The sequence below is a fragment of the Nicotiana sylvestris genome, chromosome 1, assembly GCF_000393655.2.
Source record: "Nicotiana sylvestris chromosome 1, ASM39365v2, whole genome shotgun sequence".
NCBI lineage: Eukaryota > Viridiplantae > Streptophyta > Magnoliopsida > Solanales > Solanaceae > Nicotiana > Nicotiana sylvestris.
The window spans coordinates 120670579-120690396 of NC_091057.1; positions in this window are offsets into that span (position 1 = coordinate 120670579).

Genomic DNA, 19818 nt, shown 5'->3' on the forward strand with positions numbered 1-19818 from the left:
GTCACGGCACCACTTCCCATACATCACACGCTCCACCACCCAAACAAGTCCCGTACCCTCCTCCACCAGTCACTCCTAGTTTTGTGGCACCCCCAACTACTGCATTACACCGATCCTCTAGTGAGCCTCTGTTCCAGACTCACGACAACCAGTATTACCCCTCAGAGCCCACTTTCAAGGTTCCATAACCCTATTCCTACACTCCTCATTTTGACCTCCCTACGGAAACCAAAAAATTATCTAAAAATCCCGAACATGAGGAGATGTTCAGGAAAGTTAAAAGCCTGGAACAGTCATTCAGAGACATGCGGGAGTTGGGAGGTCAAGTAAGTGTGGCTTACAAAGATCTATGTCTATTTCCAGATGTGCAATTGCTGGCAGGGTTTAAGATGCCCAAGTTTGATTTGTATGATGGGCACGACATTCCAGTAGCGCATTTGAGAGGTTTTTGTAGCAAAATGAGGGGAGCTGGCGGGAAAGACGAGTTGCTAATGGCATATTTCAGTCAAAGTCTAAGTGGTTCGACGTTGGAGTGGTACACTCGGCAGGATCACGGAAGATGGTACACATGGGATGATCTACCCCAGACGTTTGCTTGTCACTTCCAGTACAATCTTGAGATAATTCCGGATCGACTTTCTTTGACGAAACTTGAGAAAAAGCACAATGAGAGTTTCAGGGAGTATGGTTTTAGGTAGAGAGAACATGCAGCAAGGGTTGACCCTCCGATGAAAGAAAGTGAAATGGTGGATTATTTTCTGCAGGCCTTAGAACCTACTTATTACGGTCATCTGGTATTAGCTATAGGCAAGTCCTTCAATGAAGTGGTAAAGATCGGCGGTATGGTAGAAGAAGGGCTCAAGACAAACAAAATTATGAGCTATTCGGCCATCAAGGCAACCACCAGGCCATTCAAAGCAAAACTGGGGGAGTAATTGGAAAGAAGAAGAAAGAGGATGTAGCAACGATTGATTCAGGAGCTTGGTTCGGACCCAGAGGTTCGCCTCACCACTATCATCAGCCTCGTGCCCACCACCAAACCTACCCCTATACCCCGTCTAATCCACCCCAATATTACTACTCACCACCATACCCCCATTTTTCTGTCCATCATGCCCAAACATACAACCAACTTCTGGCCCACGCACAATGGCATACGCCAGTCCCACAAAATACATACCCAGCTCCACAAAATGCCTATCCACCCCCAAGAGCCTACTGAAACCCTCTTGGATCAGGTTTCCGGCCCAACCAAGCATTTAAGAATGAGAGGTTGCAGAAGAAGAAAACCTTCACTCCATTGGGAGAATCCTATACCAATTTGTTCTACAGGTTGCGACAATTGGGTATGCTAAGTCCGATCGAGCCAAAACTGCCAAATCCTCCCCCGAGGAATCTTGATCACTCTGTGAGTTGCGAATATTGTTCTGGTGCTCCGGGGCACAACACAGAGAAATGCTGGCAATAGAAAACAGCTATTCAAGAACTCATTGATACTAATTGGATTGAGGTCCAAGCTCCGGAGGCGCCCAATATCAACTAGAATCCGTTGCCGGCCAATCTTAAGACAAATATGATCGAGATAGTGCATAAGGGAGGGGAGCCTAAGAAGCCTTTACAGACCATCATGATGATTCGGTCCAGTGAAGTCAGGCCGGTTGAAAAGCCAACAAGTGAGAAATCAGTGATCAGGTTGAGCAGGGCAAACAGTGAACCATCTGCAGTAGTCAAGAAGGGGACCCCAAGTGATGTGGCAGTAAAACAAGAAAGAGCAAAAGTGGTTGTGCCAGAAGTGGTGAACAAGCCTATTGTAATTGTGGAGGGTGCCCGCACAGATCCTGTCATTATCAAGCCGGTAACTCAATTACCGATAGTCAACAACAAGGCGGTCCCATGGAATTATGAACGAGTGATAGTGACCTACAAGGGGAAAGAGGTTAAAGAAGAAGTTTGTGAGACCCATGGTTTGACTCGATCGGGGAGATGCTTTGCCCCCGAAGAGTTGAGAAAAGCTAAGATCTCTAAAAATAACCCGGTGCTAGTGAAGAAAGCTGTGACTGAGGCAGAAGCAGAGGAATTCTTGAGAAAGATGAAAGTGCAGGACTATTTCATTGCGGAGCAGTTAAGGAAGACACCGACTTAGATTTCACTATTGTCATTATTATTCCATTCGAACGAGCACCGTCGGGCTTTGATAAAGATCTTGAATGAGGCCCACGTTCCTGATAAAATCTCAGTAAACCACTTGGAAAATATAGCTAACAAGATATTTGAGGTAAACAGAGTCACTTTTTCTGATGATGAGTTGCCCGTGGAGGGTACTGAGCACAATAGAGCCCTCTATCTTACGGTGAAATGCGAAGATTTCGTGGTTACTCGGGTATTGGTCGACAATGGTTCTAGTGTGAATATTTGCCCTCTCTCCACTCTGAACAAGTTGAAGGTGGATGATGAAAGAATTCACAAAAACAGTATCTGCATTCGGGGATTCGACGGTGGAGGGAAAGATTCAGTCGGGGACATGGTGCTTCAACTTACAATAGGGCTAGTGGAATTTATATGGAGTTTTAGGTGCTTGATGTAGTTGTTTCTTACAATCTGCTGTTGGGTCGACCCTGGATTCATGCTGCCAAAGCAGTCCCGTCTACTCTGCATCAAATGGTCAAGTTTGAATGGGATAGACAGGAAATTGTTGTGCACGGCGAAGATAATTTGTGTGTTCCCAGATGCCATTATTCCGTTCATAGAGTTTTAAGATGACAAGGGGCCATGAGTTTATTAGGTTTTTGACACGGTATCGGTAGAGAAAATTCCATAAGGGAAGTGCGTTCCAACTCCGAGGGTAGCTGCTGCATCAGTCATGGTAGCCGTTAAAATGTTGAAAAATGGTTTTGTACCGGGCAAAGGTTTGGATGCATCTCTATAAGGTATCGTACAACCGGTGTCTCTCCCCAAAAACTTGGATACATTTGGTTTGGGGTTCAAGCCCACAGTTGCGGACGTGAAAAGAGCCAGAAAGTTGAAACAGAGGGCTTGGGTCCTCCCAAAGCCCATCCCACACCTCTCCAGATCATTTGAGGCCTGGCACCAAGAAACGCCCAGTAACAACAGTTCCCAGTTATGTGGTTGGTCTTGATAAAGGGTTGATTGAAAGGATCGAGAAGTTATTCGATGATGTGAACATGGTGAAAGCTGGAGAGGGTTCTAGCAAGGCGGATGTGCAATTTGTTGGGCCTAGTGCAAAGATTAACAATTGGGAAGCTACTCCTCTCCCCTCCAGGAAGGAGTGTTGGTAGTTTGCTTTGATTTTCTTTCAGTTTATCTGGATTATTCAAGGGTTATAATTCAGATTCTATGTTCCGTCCGTTTGGATGTATAAGCCTTGTTATCTTTTAATTTTAATGAAATGCAATTTCCCTTTTTCCTCATTGCTGACAGTTTTATTTTTGTTTTCTTTTCTTCCTTGTACAGTTCTTTTTATGATGGTTTCAATAACATGACATGCATGAGGAATCTTCGGCCCAGTCTTAAAAGCCAATCTAATTCTGAAATAGCAATTCAAGAAATAGAGTGTGATGATGAATCGGAATATGATGAGGATGAGGCCTTTGAAGAGATTAGTAAAGAATTAAGACATTTTGAAGAAAAACCCAAGCCTAACCTGAGTGATACAAAAACAATCAATTTAGGGGACCCAGATAATATCAGAGAAATTAAGATAAGTGTCCATATTGAACCTCAACTTAGAGAGGAGATAACTAAAGCGTTACTTGAGTACAAAGACGTCTTTGCATGGTCATATGACGACATGCCGGGTTTAAGCACCGACTTGGTGGTTCACAAATTGCCCACTGACCCGACATTCGCTCGTGTCAAGAAGAAGTTGAGGAAGTTTAAAATAGAAATGAGTGTAAAGATTAAAAAAGAGGTCACAAAGCAGTTTGAGGCAATGGTCATTTGGGTCACTCAGTATCCCACTTGGTTAGCCAACGTAGTACCTGTGCCAAAGAAGGATAGCAAGACCAGGGTGCGTGTCGATTACCGTGATCTCAACAAGGCGAGTCCCAAGGACAACTTCCCACTGCAAAATATCCACATTCTGAATGACAATTGCGCCAAATATGAGCTTGGGTCTTTTGTGGACTGCTATGAGGGCTATCATCAGATCTTAATGGATGAGGAAGATGCAGAAAAGACGACATTCATCACGTCATGGGGAACATACTACTACAGGGTCATGCCTTTCGGTTTGAAAAATACTGGGGCAACTTACATGAGGGCAATGACGACCATATTCCACGACATGATACACAAGGAGATCGAGGTTTATGTGGATGATGTGATCATAAAGTCTAGAAAGCAGTCTGACCATGTCAGGTATTTGAGAAAGTTCTTCCAAAGGTTTCGCAGGTACAATCTTAAGCTCAATCCTGCAAAGTGCGCATTCGGTGTGCCATCTGGAAAATTGTTGGGATTCATAGTCAGCCGCCGAGGTATTGAATTGGACCCGTCAAAGATTAAAGCTATCCAAGAATTGCCACCTCCAAGGAACAAGACTGACGTGATGAGTCTATTAGGGAGGTTGAATTACATCAGCAGGTTTATTGCTCAGCTTACGACAACTTGTGAGCCTATCTTCAAACTGTTGAAGAAAGATGTTGCAGTCAAGTAGACAAATGAGTGTCAAGAATCATTTGATAAGATAAAGGGGTATTTGTCAAACCCACTTGTGTTGGTGCCACCAGAACCGGTGAGACCTTTGATTCTGTATTTGACGGTTTTGGATAATTTATTTGGTTGTGTGTTGGGTCAACATGACATCACTAGCAGGAAGGAGCAGGCCATTTATTATCTCAGCAAGAAGTTCACATCTTATGAGGTTAAGTACACTCACCTTGAGAGGACATGTTGCGCCTTAACTTAGGTAACACAGAAGTTGAAGCACTATTTGTCATCTTGCACTAATTACCTCATCTCTCGTTTGGATCCGTTAAAGTATATCTTTTAGAAGCCTATGCCTACAGGGAGGCTCGCAAAGTGGAAGATCTTGCTCACAGAATTTGACATCGTCTATATGACCCGGACTGCGATGAAAGCCCAGGCATTGGCCGACCATTTGGCCGATAATCCGGTGGATGAAAAATATGAGCCATTGAAGACTTACTTCCTTGATGAAGAGGTAATACACATTGATGAGTTGGAATCAGTTGGAGAGCCAGGTTGGAAACTTTTCTTTGATGGAGCTGCTAACATGAAAGGCGTTGGGATAGGAGCTGTATTGATTTCTGAAACAGGACATCACTACCCTGTTACGGCTCAGCTTCATTTTTACTGCACTAACAATATGGCTGAGTACGAGGCATGTATTCTGGGTTTGAGGTTGGCTGCGGACATGGGGGTATAGAAAGTCTTGGTCTTAGGAGACTCGGACCTTCTAGTACACCATATCCAAGGGGAATGGGAAACACAATATTTAAAACTCATACCGTACCGGCAATGTTTGCATGATCTTTGTCAGCGGTTTCGATCAGTAGATTTTAGGCATATTCCAAGGATCCATAATGAGGTTGCCGATGCTTTGGCTACTCTGGCGTCAATGTTACATCACCCAGATAAGGCTTATGTTGACCCTTTACATATTCAGGTCCATGATCAGCATGCTTACTGTAATGTGGTGGAAGAAGAACTTGATGGTGAGCCTTGGTTTCATGATATCAAGGAATATATCAAGATGGGGGTGTATCCAGTACAAGCCACAAGTGATCAAAAGAGAACAATTCGTCATTTGGCAAGTGGATTTTTCTTCAGTGGAGGAGTGTTGCACAAAAGAACCCCAGATTTGGGATTGTTAAGATGCATAGATGCTAGACAGGCTATAACTATCATGACCGAAGTATATTCTGGAGTCTGTGGGCCGCATATGAGTGGGTACGTTCTGGCAAAGAAGATTCTCCAAGCAGGTTATTATTAGCTCACTATGGAGCGGGATTGTATCAATTTTGTGCGCAAGTGTCATCAATGCCAAATACACGAAGACTTGATCCATTCTTCGACATCTGAATTACACACAATGTCCGCACCATGGCCCTTTGTTGCTTGGGGTATGGATGTCATTGGACCAATTGAACCAGCAACATCCAATGGGAACGGTTTCATTCTAGTGGCCATTGGTTATTTCACCAAGTAGGTTGAAGCTAAAACATTCAAGTCCGTGACTAAGAAAGCAGTGGTCGATTTTGTGCACTCAAATATCATTTTCCGATTCGGGATCCCGAAGGTAATCATCATAGATAATGGTGGTAATCTCAACAGTCATTTGATGAAAGAGTTATGTCAACAGTTTAAGATTACGCATAGAAATTCCACCCCATATCGCCCCTAGGCGAATGGAGCAGTCGAGGCAGCCAACAAAAATATAAAGAAGATACTTCGGAAAATGGTGGAGGGTTCTAGACAGTGGCATGAAAAGTTGCCTTTTGCATTGCTGGGTTATCATACTACTATTTGTACTTCAGTAGGGGCAACTCCTTATTTGTTAGTATATGGCATTGAAGCAGTAATACCCGCGAAAGTTGAAATCCTGTCCCTTTAGATTGTCGTTGAGGCCGGAATTAATGATGATGAATGGGTCAAAACCCGCATGGAGCAACTGAGTTTGATTTGTATCAACAGAGAATGACAAGAGCATATAATAAGAAGGTGCGTCCACGGAAGTTTGAAGTGGTTCAGTTAGTATTGAAACACATCCTTCCTCATCAGGCTGAAGCAAAAGGCAAGTTCGCCCCAAATTGGCAGGGGCCGTTCATCGTAACTAGAGTGTTGTCCAATGGTACTTTGTATTTAACAGACATAGAAGGCAAGTGTGTAGAAATGACCATCAATTCCGACGCGGTCAAGAGATATTATGTATGATTTTCTTTGGGTTAAATTGTATTTGTTTGTACTTGGCATGTTTTGAAGGTTGGAATGACGAACACATTTTGTTCTGCTATCTAAACACTTTATCATTTGTTACCCTTTTGAGCCTTATTTATTTCTTTTCATACCCTTTTTTTGGAATCAATAGTAAAGTTCAGAAACGCAAGCGCGAAAGATAAGTAAAGGAAAAAGAGAAAAAAAGAAGAAGAAAGTATATATAAAAAAAAAAAGAGAAAGAAAAAAGAAGAAGAGAAAAAAGAAAGAAAAAAAACAACAAAAAGAGAAAAAGGAAGAAGAAAAGAAGAGAAAGAAAAGAAAGAGAAAAGAGAAAATCATAACAACAAAGAAATTTCTATGTCATGAGCTACGTTCGACCTGATTCCTTTTAAGGATACGTAGGAAGCCTCACGGTTCAGTCCCATCAAAATAAAACCCCAAAAGTCCCCAAGCAAAGAAACTGGGGCAGAAGTTGTGGTTGCAAGAAATCTGATTTCAAAAGTTGTAATTTTAAACCCATTTGAACTGTTTGAGCCTTTGATACCCTTTCTTTCTAACCCTATCCAAAAGCCCACATTACGGTCCAAAGAAAGACCTTCTGATCAGTCTTCGAGAAATGCCAAGTCAAGCAAGTGGAGGTGATTCACATCAGCGGCAACACTCTGGTCCAAGTAGGAAAAAATAATGAAAATGAGAGTTTTATTGGTAAAAACCCTCATGAGCACCGTAAGGCGACGAGAGCTGAGAGAAATAAAAAATGAGAGAGTCTTGTTGGTGAAAACCCTCACAGGCACCGTAAGGCAAAAGTGAGTTAAGAGATGAACAAATGAGAAAAGCTTGTTGGTGAAAATCCTTCAGGGCATAGCAGGCCGAACAAGGTCAAGATTTTGGTGAAGAAATCAGGTTATGGAAATTCCGGGGAAACAAAATATGGCAACTGAAAGTTGATTGGTTGGACAGACTGGGCCGATTAATCCGAAATGCATGTCATGATCATTGGTACCAGCCGTTCCACTCAGATAAGTCTCTTTCCTTTTTTTTCCTTTCTAGCAAGTCATCCAGTTTTGGATTGTTCTTTATACTTAACTCTCAGGGTCATTGCATTTCAGTTCTTTTGGGTTTCATTTCTCTAAGATGTTTCCATGTCAGTCTTAGTCAAGCAAATAAGAAAGGATTTTAAAGCTCAGTACCAACTTCAAAAATTGCAAAGCACAGTGTGACTAGAACATACCAAAGATAGTATGATGTAAAGTGGGATATAAAGTGCCAATGAAAGTTCCATCAGCGGTATGATTTAGTAATTTCATGGGAGATGCAGAGGTTCAGTTAAAGGGGTCAGAGGTGTAAAACATGGTTCGGGTATAGAACACTCGGGTCATCCGAGATCATGTGGGTTGAAAATCAGTCAGAAAGCCAAGCTGTTCAGGGTCAGTTCGGGGAAGCCAGTCAAAACAAAGCACGACAACGGAGAGACCTTCTACAAGAATGCCATCAACTAACCACCACATTTTAAACTGACAAGATTTTTCTTTGATTGAAATAGGGGCAGAAGGTTTCGTTGTTTCGGATAAACCCTTCATAAGGAAAGGCAAGCACCAGACAGGTTTGACCATAAACTCTCAGGACCCGCCTGGATAATGGGACTTAATTAGGAGTTCTCAGGACCCGCCTGGATAATGGGATTTAATTTGAAATTCTCAGGACCCGCCTGGATAATGGGACCTAGTTTAAAAATCGAAACAATCATAAGTAGCAAAATCTAGCATAAATGTACCCCAAGGAATATAAGTGGTTTCAAAGTTAGCATGTTTAAGATAAGATTCAATTAGGAGTTTTCAGGACCCTCTTAGAAAATGGGACTTAGCTTTAGGACTTCCATTAGATAACAAAATTTAGTGTAAGTTCTGCTGTAGGGAAGCATAATTTAGCCTTAAAAATTGTCACTCTTAAGATAATACTTGATTTTCGATTGTCAGAACCCTCCTGGATAATGGGATGTAGTTTTAAGACCTTCTTAGATAACCAGATTTAGCAAAAGTCATACCTTTGGAAAACATAATTCAACTTTTAAAAACTGTCATTTAACTAGGAGTTGTCAGGACTCTCCTGGATAATGGGATCTAGCTTTCAAATTCTTAGTAATATTTGGTAACATGATTCTGTTTAACACTCACAGATGTGCCCAGCTACCAAACTAAGGCAGAAAATTTTCTTTGTTCTGTCTATCTTTGTTGAAATCAGGCGCCCACCTGGAGAGCACGGGAATACAGTTCAAGTTTTTGTAATCAAGCGCCTACCTGGAGTGCACGGGAATACAGTTCAAGTTCGGCAATCAAGTGCCCACCTGGAGAGCACGGCGGGAATACAGTTCAAGTTTGGCAATCAGGCACCCACCTGGAGAGCACGGGAATACATTTCAAGTTTGGCAATCAGGTGCCCACCTAGAGAGCACGGGAATATAGTTAAAGTTTTGGCAATTAGGCGCTCACCTGGAGAGCGCGAGAATACAATTTAAGTTTTGGTAATCAGGCGCCCACCTGGAGAGTGCGGGAATACAGTTCAAGTTTTGGTAATCAGGCGCCCACCTAGAGAGCACAGGAATACAATCAAAGTTTTGGCAATCAGGCGCCCACCTGGAAAGCAAGGAAATACAGTTCAAGTTTAGCAATCAGGCGTCCACCTGGAGAAAAGGGAAGCATCTCAGGTTGTAATTCAAGTTCAGCAGTCAGGCGCCCGCCTAGAGAAAAGGGAAAGCATCTCAGATTACAATTCAAGTCGGCAACAAAGGAATTTCACCTGGAGAATACAAGTCAACAAGGCAACAAGAACTACAAGATCAAGCTTGAAGATACAAATAGGATTTTTGTAATGCATAGATCATAGTTTAGTCTAGCTTCTTTTTATTTTGACATGGTGTAATAAGGAGGTCAATAAGCAGTAGCAGTAGCAACAATAAAATCACAGCTTCATGGTAGTCCCAGCTACCGAAACTTCCCGAACTACACTGACCTGATTCCTTTATAGCCAAGGATATGTAGGCAACCTCGGAAGCAGGGTACGATCAAATATTTCAAAAATACTTCCCACGGAGTATTCAAATGGGCAAAAATCGCTCGTATCCGCTCACTTTATCTTTGCACGAAAACTCTTCATGTTTCCGAGCAAAGAGGGGCAGCTGTGAGCACGTGATTTTTGCCCTATATGAATTACTCCCATAAAACAAAATAATTTTTCCATTATTTGCAATTTTGTAGATTTTGTCGCATTTTTTGTTAATTGTTTGCATTTGTCTGCGCATGTTAACTTTGTCTAATTAATGAAAAATACAAAAAATATATTGCAGTTGCATTTAAGATTTAACTTTACATTTTAGGGTTAATTAACAAAGTAGTTGTTTTATAAAAATGGGGGAAATCACAAAAATAGTTCATTTTTGCACCTTTAATTTTTATTTTGCATTTTGGGTAGTTTTTTTTAATTTGGTTTTTAATGATTTGTGATAATTATTATTTGGAATTAATTAGTATTTTGATAGGCCAATTTGATTTTGTGATTAAATTTAGGATTTTTTTTTTAATTTTGAAAAAAAAGAAGAAAATTAGAATAAAGAAAATGAAAAGAAATATAAAAAAAGAGTTGGGAGATCAGAATTCTGGGCTCTCTTTAAATCGAAGCTCCCAGCCAAAACAAATTCTCCCATACCCGCCCCAGACCCACTCCAACCCGGTCCTTTTCCCCACTAAACCAAATGACCTCGTTTTGTAGGTTCAGCAGATCTGAGCTATCGAGGTTTTGTGATCCAACGGCTGGGAAGTGGGGGTGGGTTTAATATAAATATGTCGGAATCTTCAGACCCCCTCTCTCATCTCTCGTCTCTTTCAACCTCCCCTTTCAGAGAACATAAACCCTAATAGCCGCCACTCGTTCCCACCGTCCTCCGGTGGCGGTGCCTACCCCAGTCCCACCCAAAGTTACATCCTATAACCACCTCACTCCCCTCATCTCAGATCCCCACCCCGTTTGTTTCAAATCTCCCTAAATCTCCTCGAATCTTAGATCAAAAGACGAACCCTAGAAACTCCAAATCGGGTTCTGAAGGAATTTCAAGCGTAATTTGATTTTGGTCATGTGTTAAAGAACACATGATTAATATCATATTTGGCTGAAAATCCGGAAATTGAAGATTTCAAGGCGTTCTTCCATATTTCTTATTCATCCGAAATTTCTAGGTATTCTTTCTTTACCCCTATTATTATGTGTTCCTTTTTTTCCCCATCTTCTTTTACTCTTTCTTATTTTTGTTTTGATTTTCTGTTTTGGTTTCATTTTTTATTTTTACTTTTTCTTATTTTATTTTTATCATCTGTGTCCGCATGTTAGATTTAGGGTGTGTTCGATTATCAGTTGTGTCCTAGTCTAGATAGTTTGAATTTCTCATGCTTGTTTTGGGCTTAATTTGGCTCCTAGTCATTAGGTTTCTGAATTTGAACATTTGGTTTTCTGAGTTTTTCTTCATATTAATTGGGTCACAAAGATTGTTTAGCCCAAGAGGAAATTGATTTGGGGTCTGCTCAGGCTCACTAATTCAGGTCAATTGGACCCGGGTCCTGCCTGGTATATTGAGGGTAATAACAGGGTTCTAAAAAGGTAGTTTAGGTAATTGGCTTAGGGAATCTAGGGTGTAACAGATTGAGAAGCTTCTAGGAAGCTGGGAGTAGGGGCTAATGTGAATTTCTGAATTTTAAGCTAAGGTTGGCTAAGCAAAAATGAAAATTTAAAGAGGGTCTAAGTGCAAATCTGTTTCTCATTATGTTGCCCTACTTCCTTGCCTATTTTAAGATATAAAAGAAATTTAGAATCTTATCAACATATTGTCATTCCAACCCAGCAAAACAAGTTTTTTTACTTTTTAATTTGTCATTTTATTTTGTCGGGCCAAATATCTGAAAGTTTGGGAAGAAATTCTAAAATAGTCATATTACAGGTGGTCATTCAAAAATAGTCACAGTTTCAAAAGTAATCAAAATTTAGCCACTTTTCATGTAAAGATAAATCTGAACGAAAATACTGTTCAAAATTCGAAAAATGCTCCAGTATAATATACTGGAATTTCATTATATTATACTGGAACTCCAATATAATGAACTCCAGTATAATATACTAGAGTTCCAGTATAATATACCGATCCAGCATAATATACTGGAGATTAGAGCATCGATGCTCCAATCTTCAGTATATTATACTGGAACTTTCTGCGTGTTGGAGTTCCAGCATACTATGCTGGAAGTTCATACACAGGTGCACCGATCTTCAATGTATTATGCTGGAACTTTCCGTGTTGCAACAAAATAGTGGCTACTTTTTTAATGACTTTGCAAACGCCGATTATTTTTGAATGACTAGTCCGAAAATGTCACGATCCTGGTTCGCCCTCCGTGAACCATCGTGACGACACCTAGTCTCTACGACTAGGTAAGCCTAAATTGCGGAAGAAAACCAAAATTTGCGGAAGTAAAATATTTTAAAACAGTAATAAAGTAATAACTATTTAAATGTGTCGCTCGGAATACACCATGTTTAACTCTCACTATCCAATACATAGATCCAAGACCTATGTTATTACTTCAAACGTTGGTCTGAAATCAGCAATGATCCATGTTAAGCCACAGATTTTAGCAAAATGAACAATGGAATCGTGGACAGTACTTACTCGTTTGTGGGCTTGAGTTTTTGGATTTTCATTCTTTACTAAGACTTAGGCTCATTAAGGCCCAAGCTTGAGGGCTTGATGTTGATTTACCTTATTGGTAGTTAGTTGGGTTAGATGTTGATTCCCTTTTAATCATTGTTGATATTAAATGCACGCCATGGGACTCGAACTCGGGCCTCATCGTTGTGTTCTCCTGATCCTCAGTAGTTTGGGCCATAAGGCTGCACCAAGCATAGACGCGGGTCTCTCATATTGGGCTTGCTTTCTTTCAGCCTTCAGATTACTTGATTTTGACATGAACCATTCATTTTATATATCTAAATTTGGTATGCAAAGTTTCTTTGGGTAAAGACATATTGAACATTGGTTTTGTTTTGAAAGCAAGAGGGATCATATTTTCAATTCACCTAATGTCGTTAGTTGGACTTCGTTAGTAATTGCGTTTGGGCCTCAGTAACAACGTAGTTAGCCACTAACCCCTAATACCTAGAATAAGTTTAAGCAAGTAGGTTCGGGGCGTGCCATATTAAATAGAAATAACTTATGGTTTTCCAAGACTTAGTTTGAATTTCCCTTTAAGATGAGAATTGAGGTGTGCCGTGCCAAATAAAATTTCAAATGCATGGCCCTCATTTAATTATTTCTTTTTGATCCTTAGAAATCGAGGCGTGCCCTTTAACGAATTTTCATGGCCCTCACAAAGTTGCAAACACATAGTTGTTTTAGGCGCGTTATTTAATAATTTACCTTCCTAAGCTTGGGTGCGCATTTATGTGACCCAAATTCAAATCTCAACAACGTTAGATAAAATGTGTCGTGGGCCGCGGGTGCATTTATGTGATGTGGTTCAAGACGTGTTTTAGATGATGTTGAACCTTTCTTAAAAATAATTAAATAAAAGCGATTATAAAGTTAAAATTGAACCATAGGTTAAAACATGTATTAAAATCAGATAATAGGCCAATTATAACAGTTGAGCAACCGTGCTAGAACCACGGAACTCGGGAATACCTAACACCTTCTCCCGGGTTAACAGAATTCCTTACCCGGATTTCTGATTCACGGACTATAATACAGAGTCAATCCTTTCCTCGATTCGGGATTTGAACCGGTGACTTGGGACACCATAAAATATCCCAAGCGGCGACTCTGAATTTTAAAATAAATAATCCCGTTTCGATTGTCACTTAAATTGGAAAAAATTCCCTTATATACACTCTCCCGGGGGGTGTAGGTAAAAAAGAGGTGTGATACAAGTCTCTACTATCGCTTTACCTCTTGATTCCACCTCCAAATCGCTCGTATCTAGCCACAAGTTACTTAATTACATCAATAAACGCTAAATGAATCACTGCTAATGCATGAAAATAAGTTTTCCAAAGATTTACCCAAAAAGTCAAAAATCGCCCTCGGGCCCACATGGTCAAAACCCGAGGTTCGAACCAAAACCCGGTTACCCATTCCCCCACAAACCCAAATATATAATTGTTTTGAAATCGGACCTCAAATCGAGGTCCAAATCCCCAATTTTTGAAAAACCTAGGTTCTACACAAAATACCCAATTTCGCCCATGAAAATCATTGATTTTGAGTTGAAATCATGTGAAAAGATGTTAAAGATTGAAGAAAACTAGTTAGAAATCACTTACAATTGATTTGGAGAAGAAGTTGCCTTTAAAAAATCACCCTGGTGTGTTTTGGTTTTGAAAGAGTGTGAAAAATGGTTGAAATGCGTCTAAGTTATGAATTTACAGGTCTCTGGTGTCGCAATTGCGAACCCTTCAGAATTCTGAGACCTTCGCATTTGCGAACAAAATGTCGCATTTGCGACTCAGTTTATTTTCCTTTATTCTTCGCATTTGCGATAGACCTTTCGCAAATGCGAAGTCGCATTTGCGATACAGGAGTCGAATTTGCGACTAAGGCAGTAACTGGGGGCATTGCATTTGTGATGGAAAACTCGCATTTGCAATCCAGACCTCGCAAGGGCGAAGCCTGCAGTCCTGCAATAGAACAGCTAAAACCTGCAATTTATCCAAGTCCAATTCCACTCCGTGGCCTATCCAAAACCCACCCGAGCTCTCGGGGCTCCAAACCAAACATGCCCACCAACCTAAAAATATCATACGGACTTGATCGTGCATTCAAATCACTCAAATAATATCAACAGCTATGAATTTAGCATCAAAATCATGAATTTCTTAAGAAAATCAAATTTCCCAATTTCCTCAAATAAGGTCCGATTCATATCGTTTCAAGTCCGTTTCTTACCAAGTTTCACAGATTCATCTTAAATCACATATAAGACCTGTACCGGGCTCCGGAATTAAAATACGGGCCCGATACCAATGGTTTCAAACATAAATTCTCTTATTTACTTCATAATTAATTCATCAAAACAATTTCTTTCAAAAATTCATTTCTCGAGCTCGGGACCTCGGAATTCAATTCCGGGCATACGTCCAAGTCCCATATTTTTCTACGGACCCTCTGGGACCATCAAATCATGGGTATGGGTCCGTTTACCCAAAATATTGACTGAAGTCAACTTAATTCATATTAAAGTCAAAATTCATCATTTTTCACATATTGGATTTCCGGCTACGCGTTCGGACTGCGCACGCAAATTGAGGTGATACTAAAAGAGGTTTTTAAGGCCCCGAAATGCATAATTTATTTTTAAAACAAGTGATGACCTTTTGGTTCATCACACTCAGCCCCAATGAGTCCCTAAATCCGATCCAATAAATTACCAATTGGCACCCCAGAACCAATCTGATCAAATCAGAAATAATTTGGTCAAGGTATATTTGAAATTAAGGATTGTAAAAAAGAGGGGAGAATGAATGCGTTTGATATGATATCAATGTCAGCTGGGTTGTTTATCAGGGTTATTTGAAGCAAGGTTGAATAAGAAAGAGATGAGGTTTATAACGACTGCTCAAGTAGGGAGTATTGAAGAGAAGGTGATGAAAATTGATATTTGCCGAGAATTATTGACCCGCTTCCACCACCATCAGCGTTGTTTGTTCTTCTGATTTTAGAAGCAGAAGATGGTGGTGTGGCGGTGAGCATAATTGCGCTGGCGGGGAGGAGAAGAGAATAAAGAGAGAGGAGAGAGCGTGGGGGAAGAAAATAGTGTAATTGAATAGCGTATTTAGTGGCTTAGGGGTAGAAGCTAACCAAAATTAGATATTTTGCTATAAACATTAAAAGGTATCTGTAGAATGTAATTTTTTTAAAATGGTATTTATTTAAAATAAATAAGGTGTTAACCTTCGCTATAGGAGGTAAAAATTCCTATAAATTGTGTCCAATTTTGGCACCTATTTTGATTTTTTGAGTCCAAAAGGTAGCTACTTAGGTCCCGGGCACGTAAATTTTGGTACCCCTTAACCCAAGCCCAAATTAATGGGCTAGCGAGAAAATAGCACGGTCTAGCCAGTTTTCGGACTGGTCATTCAAAAATAGCTAGCGTTTGCCAAGTCAATAAAAAATAGCCACTATTTTGCTGCAACAGAGATCAGTCCAACATAATATACTGGAGTTCGGTGCACTTGTGCATGAATTTCCAGCATATTATGCTGGACCGGTATACTTTGCTGGCTCCAGTATAATATGCTGGAGACTGGAGCACCAGTGCTCCAAACTCCAGTATATTATGTTGGACCGATATATTATATTGGAACTCCAAAATATTAGACTGGAGTTCCAATATAATATACTGGAACTCCAGTATATTATGCTGGAGTATTTTTCCGAATTTTGAACAGTGTTTTCATTCAGATTATCTTTACATGAAAAGTGGCTAAATTTCGATTACTTTTGAAACGGTGGTTATTTTTGAATGACTACTTGTAAATCTGGCTATTTTTGAATTTCTCCCCTAAAACAAATGTACTTCAAATTCGAAAGGCTTTGTGCTAGGGTGGGCATCGGTCGGTTCGGTTCGGTTATGAATATTATCGATTTAGCATATCAGTTATCGATTTACAAATATGATACACCAATAACCAAATCGATAAGATATTAGTTATCGGTTATCGGTTAATCGATTATCATTCATTATCGATTTGGTTATCGGTTTACCCGATAAGATAAGTCAATCTAGAGTTAAGCAAAAAAGAGAAGTGAATTCACTCGAGTTAAGAAAAAAGAGAAGAATTCACATATAGTATACTACCTAATTCTGCGTTCTAGCCACAACTAATATTTGAAGGATGTTTTATTTTGACAAATTCATAACCTCTACAATCTCAAAAATTGATACTACAACTCTACAAGCATAGCATCTCCAATTCACTTAAAGTATTAGTTAACAGGAACATAAATTACAACTTTTTGGTTTTCTGCCAAACCATAATCAAGAGATCAATGTCATTTTCCAGAGTTCAATTGTAGCAAGAGCAGCAAGAGTACTAGTAATTCAACAGTTGTCCAAACACAACTGAAATAGTGTTAATTCTTCAACAACAATTGTCCAAATATATTAATAACAATACAAAATAGTAGCAATTTCACTTTAAAATTAACAAGTACAAACATAGTACTAAAACATGAGCACAAAATAAAGAATAAAAAACAAACAAAAATCCTATATTTTTATTATCGGACTCTACTGTAAAACTCAAAAGAAAGGAATGAAATTTGTTCTTAACGAAGAAGTAATTTTGGAATACAAATTTATGCTAAGATTCTAAGAATGTGGTTGTACTTTAAATTTTGAAGAAGAACTGCTCAAGAATTGAATCAGAGTCTGAATAGTGAACTGGAAACTTCTGAATGTGGCCGGGAAAATTAGGAGAAAAAGAGAGAATGAAACCTTATATGTATTTATGTACTTAAGTGTAAAATCCTAATTTTATTAAATCTTATTGGGTGTTCAGTTAATTCGTTAAGAAATTGGGCAAACCGTGACCCGAACCGATAATCCAATAGTGAAAAAATCAAAATCATTACTGAACCGTTAACCCAATAATCTAATATAATACCACAATAAGCTTTTTTCGGCTCGGGCTATTGGTTATACCCGATATATGCCCAGCCCTACTTTGTGCCGTAAAATTCCTCACCGCACCCACAGCCCTTTGCTCATCCCATCATCTTCCGCAACAGCTGTCTAATCCTTGTTGGTATTGGATTCGTAAACCCTGTTTGCATATATTATTGCATTCGGTGTCCTTATTTGTGTTGATTTTGGATGCCAAAATATGCGAATTTATATAAATATAGGGCTAATGTCTACTCTAACATACTCTTTCTTTACTGATTCAGCGTTCTCGGGTTGAACTAGGCTAAAAGTTTGAGGTATGTCTTCCACTGAGCTTTATTCCTTTTCTTCTTATTTCTTCTTCCTCTTATTTTAAAAACTTATCCAGACTTAATCTTGGCTGGCTTGGCTAGTGCATATTCTGTAGTTTCTAATTTCTTTTTTATTAGAAAGTATAGTTCTCTGAAATATTGTCCCATGATGCCTAGTTATTCCAATTGGTGAGTCAATTCCCAGATGATCATCCATGTTTTAGAAATTACTCAAGAAAGTCACTTTTCTTTTTTTTAGGACAATAAAATCACTCATTTTTTCTTACATATCTAAAAAGGTCACTACTAAAACTCTCGCGCTAAAATTATTTGCTATATCATTTAAATTTTTTATTTATACAAGACCTTTTTTTTCAACCCACAACAATTCGATTCAAGATCAATATATAATAAATGACTATTTTTCAAGGACAACTTTCAAAAGTATATTATGATAATGGTCATTAAGGCAATATAAGATTTAGTAGTAATTAGGAAAGACTATTACCATAGCGGAAGGTTTTGTCAGTTCTGACTAGCCATGCCATTAATCGAAGTCCTGTGATATATAATTTGAAGCTTGACCTCTAATGAACAAAAAGCTAGTCAAAACTTTCATAAAAATAGCACAGGCTAACCAGTTTTCTGTGATGACCTGGTCGGTCGTCTTAAGAATTAATGCCCCTATCCCTTATCAACTGCTTACCCCAAGTTTAATTATGCTATTTTGATTTGCCGGGATATTCGGTGTCGAGTTTCGGAGAGTTTTGGGACACTTAGTCCCTAAATGAGAGCTTAAGTGTTGGAAAGTTGACCGTAGTCGGAACAGTGTGAAGATGGCCTCGAAATGGAAATTCAATGGTTCCGTTAGCCCCGTTGGGTGATTTCGGGCTTAGGGACGTGTTCGGATTGTGTTTTGGAGGTCTGTAGCTAATTTAGGCTTGAAATGCCGAAAGTTGAATTTTTAAAGTTTCCAGTTCGATAGTGAGATTTTGATCCGAGGGTCGGAATGGAATTCCGGAAGTTAGAATAGCTCCGTAGTGTTTAATATGACGTACGTGCAAAATTTCAGGTAATTCGGACGAGGTTTGATAGACTTTTTGATCGAAAGCGTATTTTTAGAGTTTTTGGATTTTTTAGGCTTGAATCTGATGAAAAATAGGTATTTTGATGTTGTTTTGAGCGTTCCGAAGGTTGGAACAAGTTTGAATGATGTTTTAGGATTGGTTGGCAGGTTTGGTTGAGGTCCCAGGGACCTCGGGCTATTTCGGATGCTCAACGAACTACTTTTGGACTTGGAAAGACAACAGATTTTCTGCTGTTGTGTTGCAGAGAAAACATTCATTGCGTTCGCGAGAGGGTCTCGAGTTTGCATAGAGCATCTGGGTGAAGCAGCTGAAATGTGCTTTGCATTCGCGAAGGTAAGGACCCGTTGGCCTTCGCGTTCGCGACATGCTCCTCGCGTTCGCATAGGGTCTGCCCGTGTAAGCTATGAGTTCGCGAGTAGACCTCGCATTTGCGAAAGAGGAATTTGGCCAGCAAGACTTTTGTGCATCGCGTTCGCGATAGTCCCCTCCCGTTCGCGAAGAAGAACGCGCCTGGGCAGATATAAGATTTCAAAGCGAGGGTTTTAGCCATTTTTATCAAAACTTAAGCTTGGGCACTCGGATTTGAGCGAGATTTTGAGGGATTTTCAGAGATATCGATTGGGTAACGATTCTTAACTCATTTTTGCTTGTAACCCATTAATCTAAACATGAATTCATCCTTTAATTTCGGAATTTGTATGAAAATTGGGGAAAAGTTCTTAGACCAAGAAATTGAGTTTTGATTGGGGATTCGACATCAGATTTGGATAATTTTGGTATGGTTAGACTCGTGAGAATTGAGGA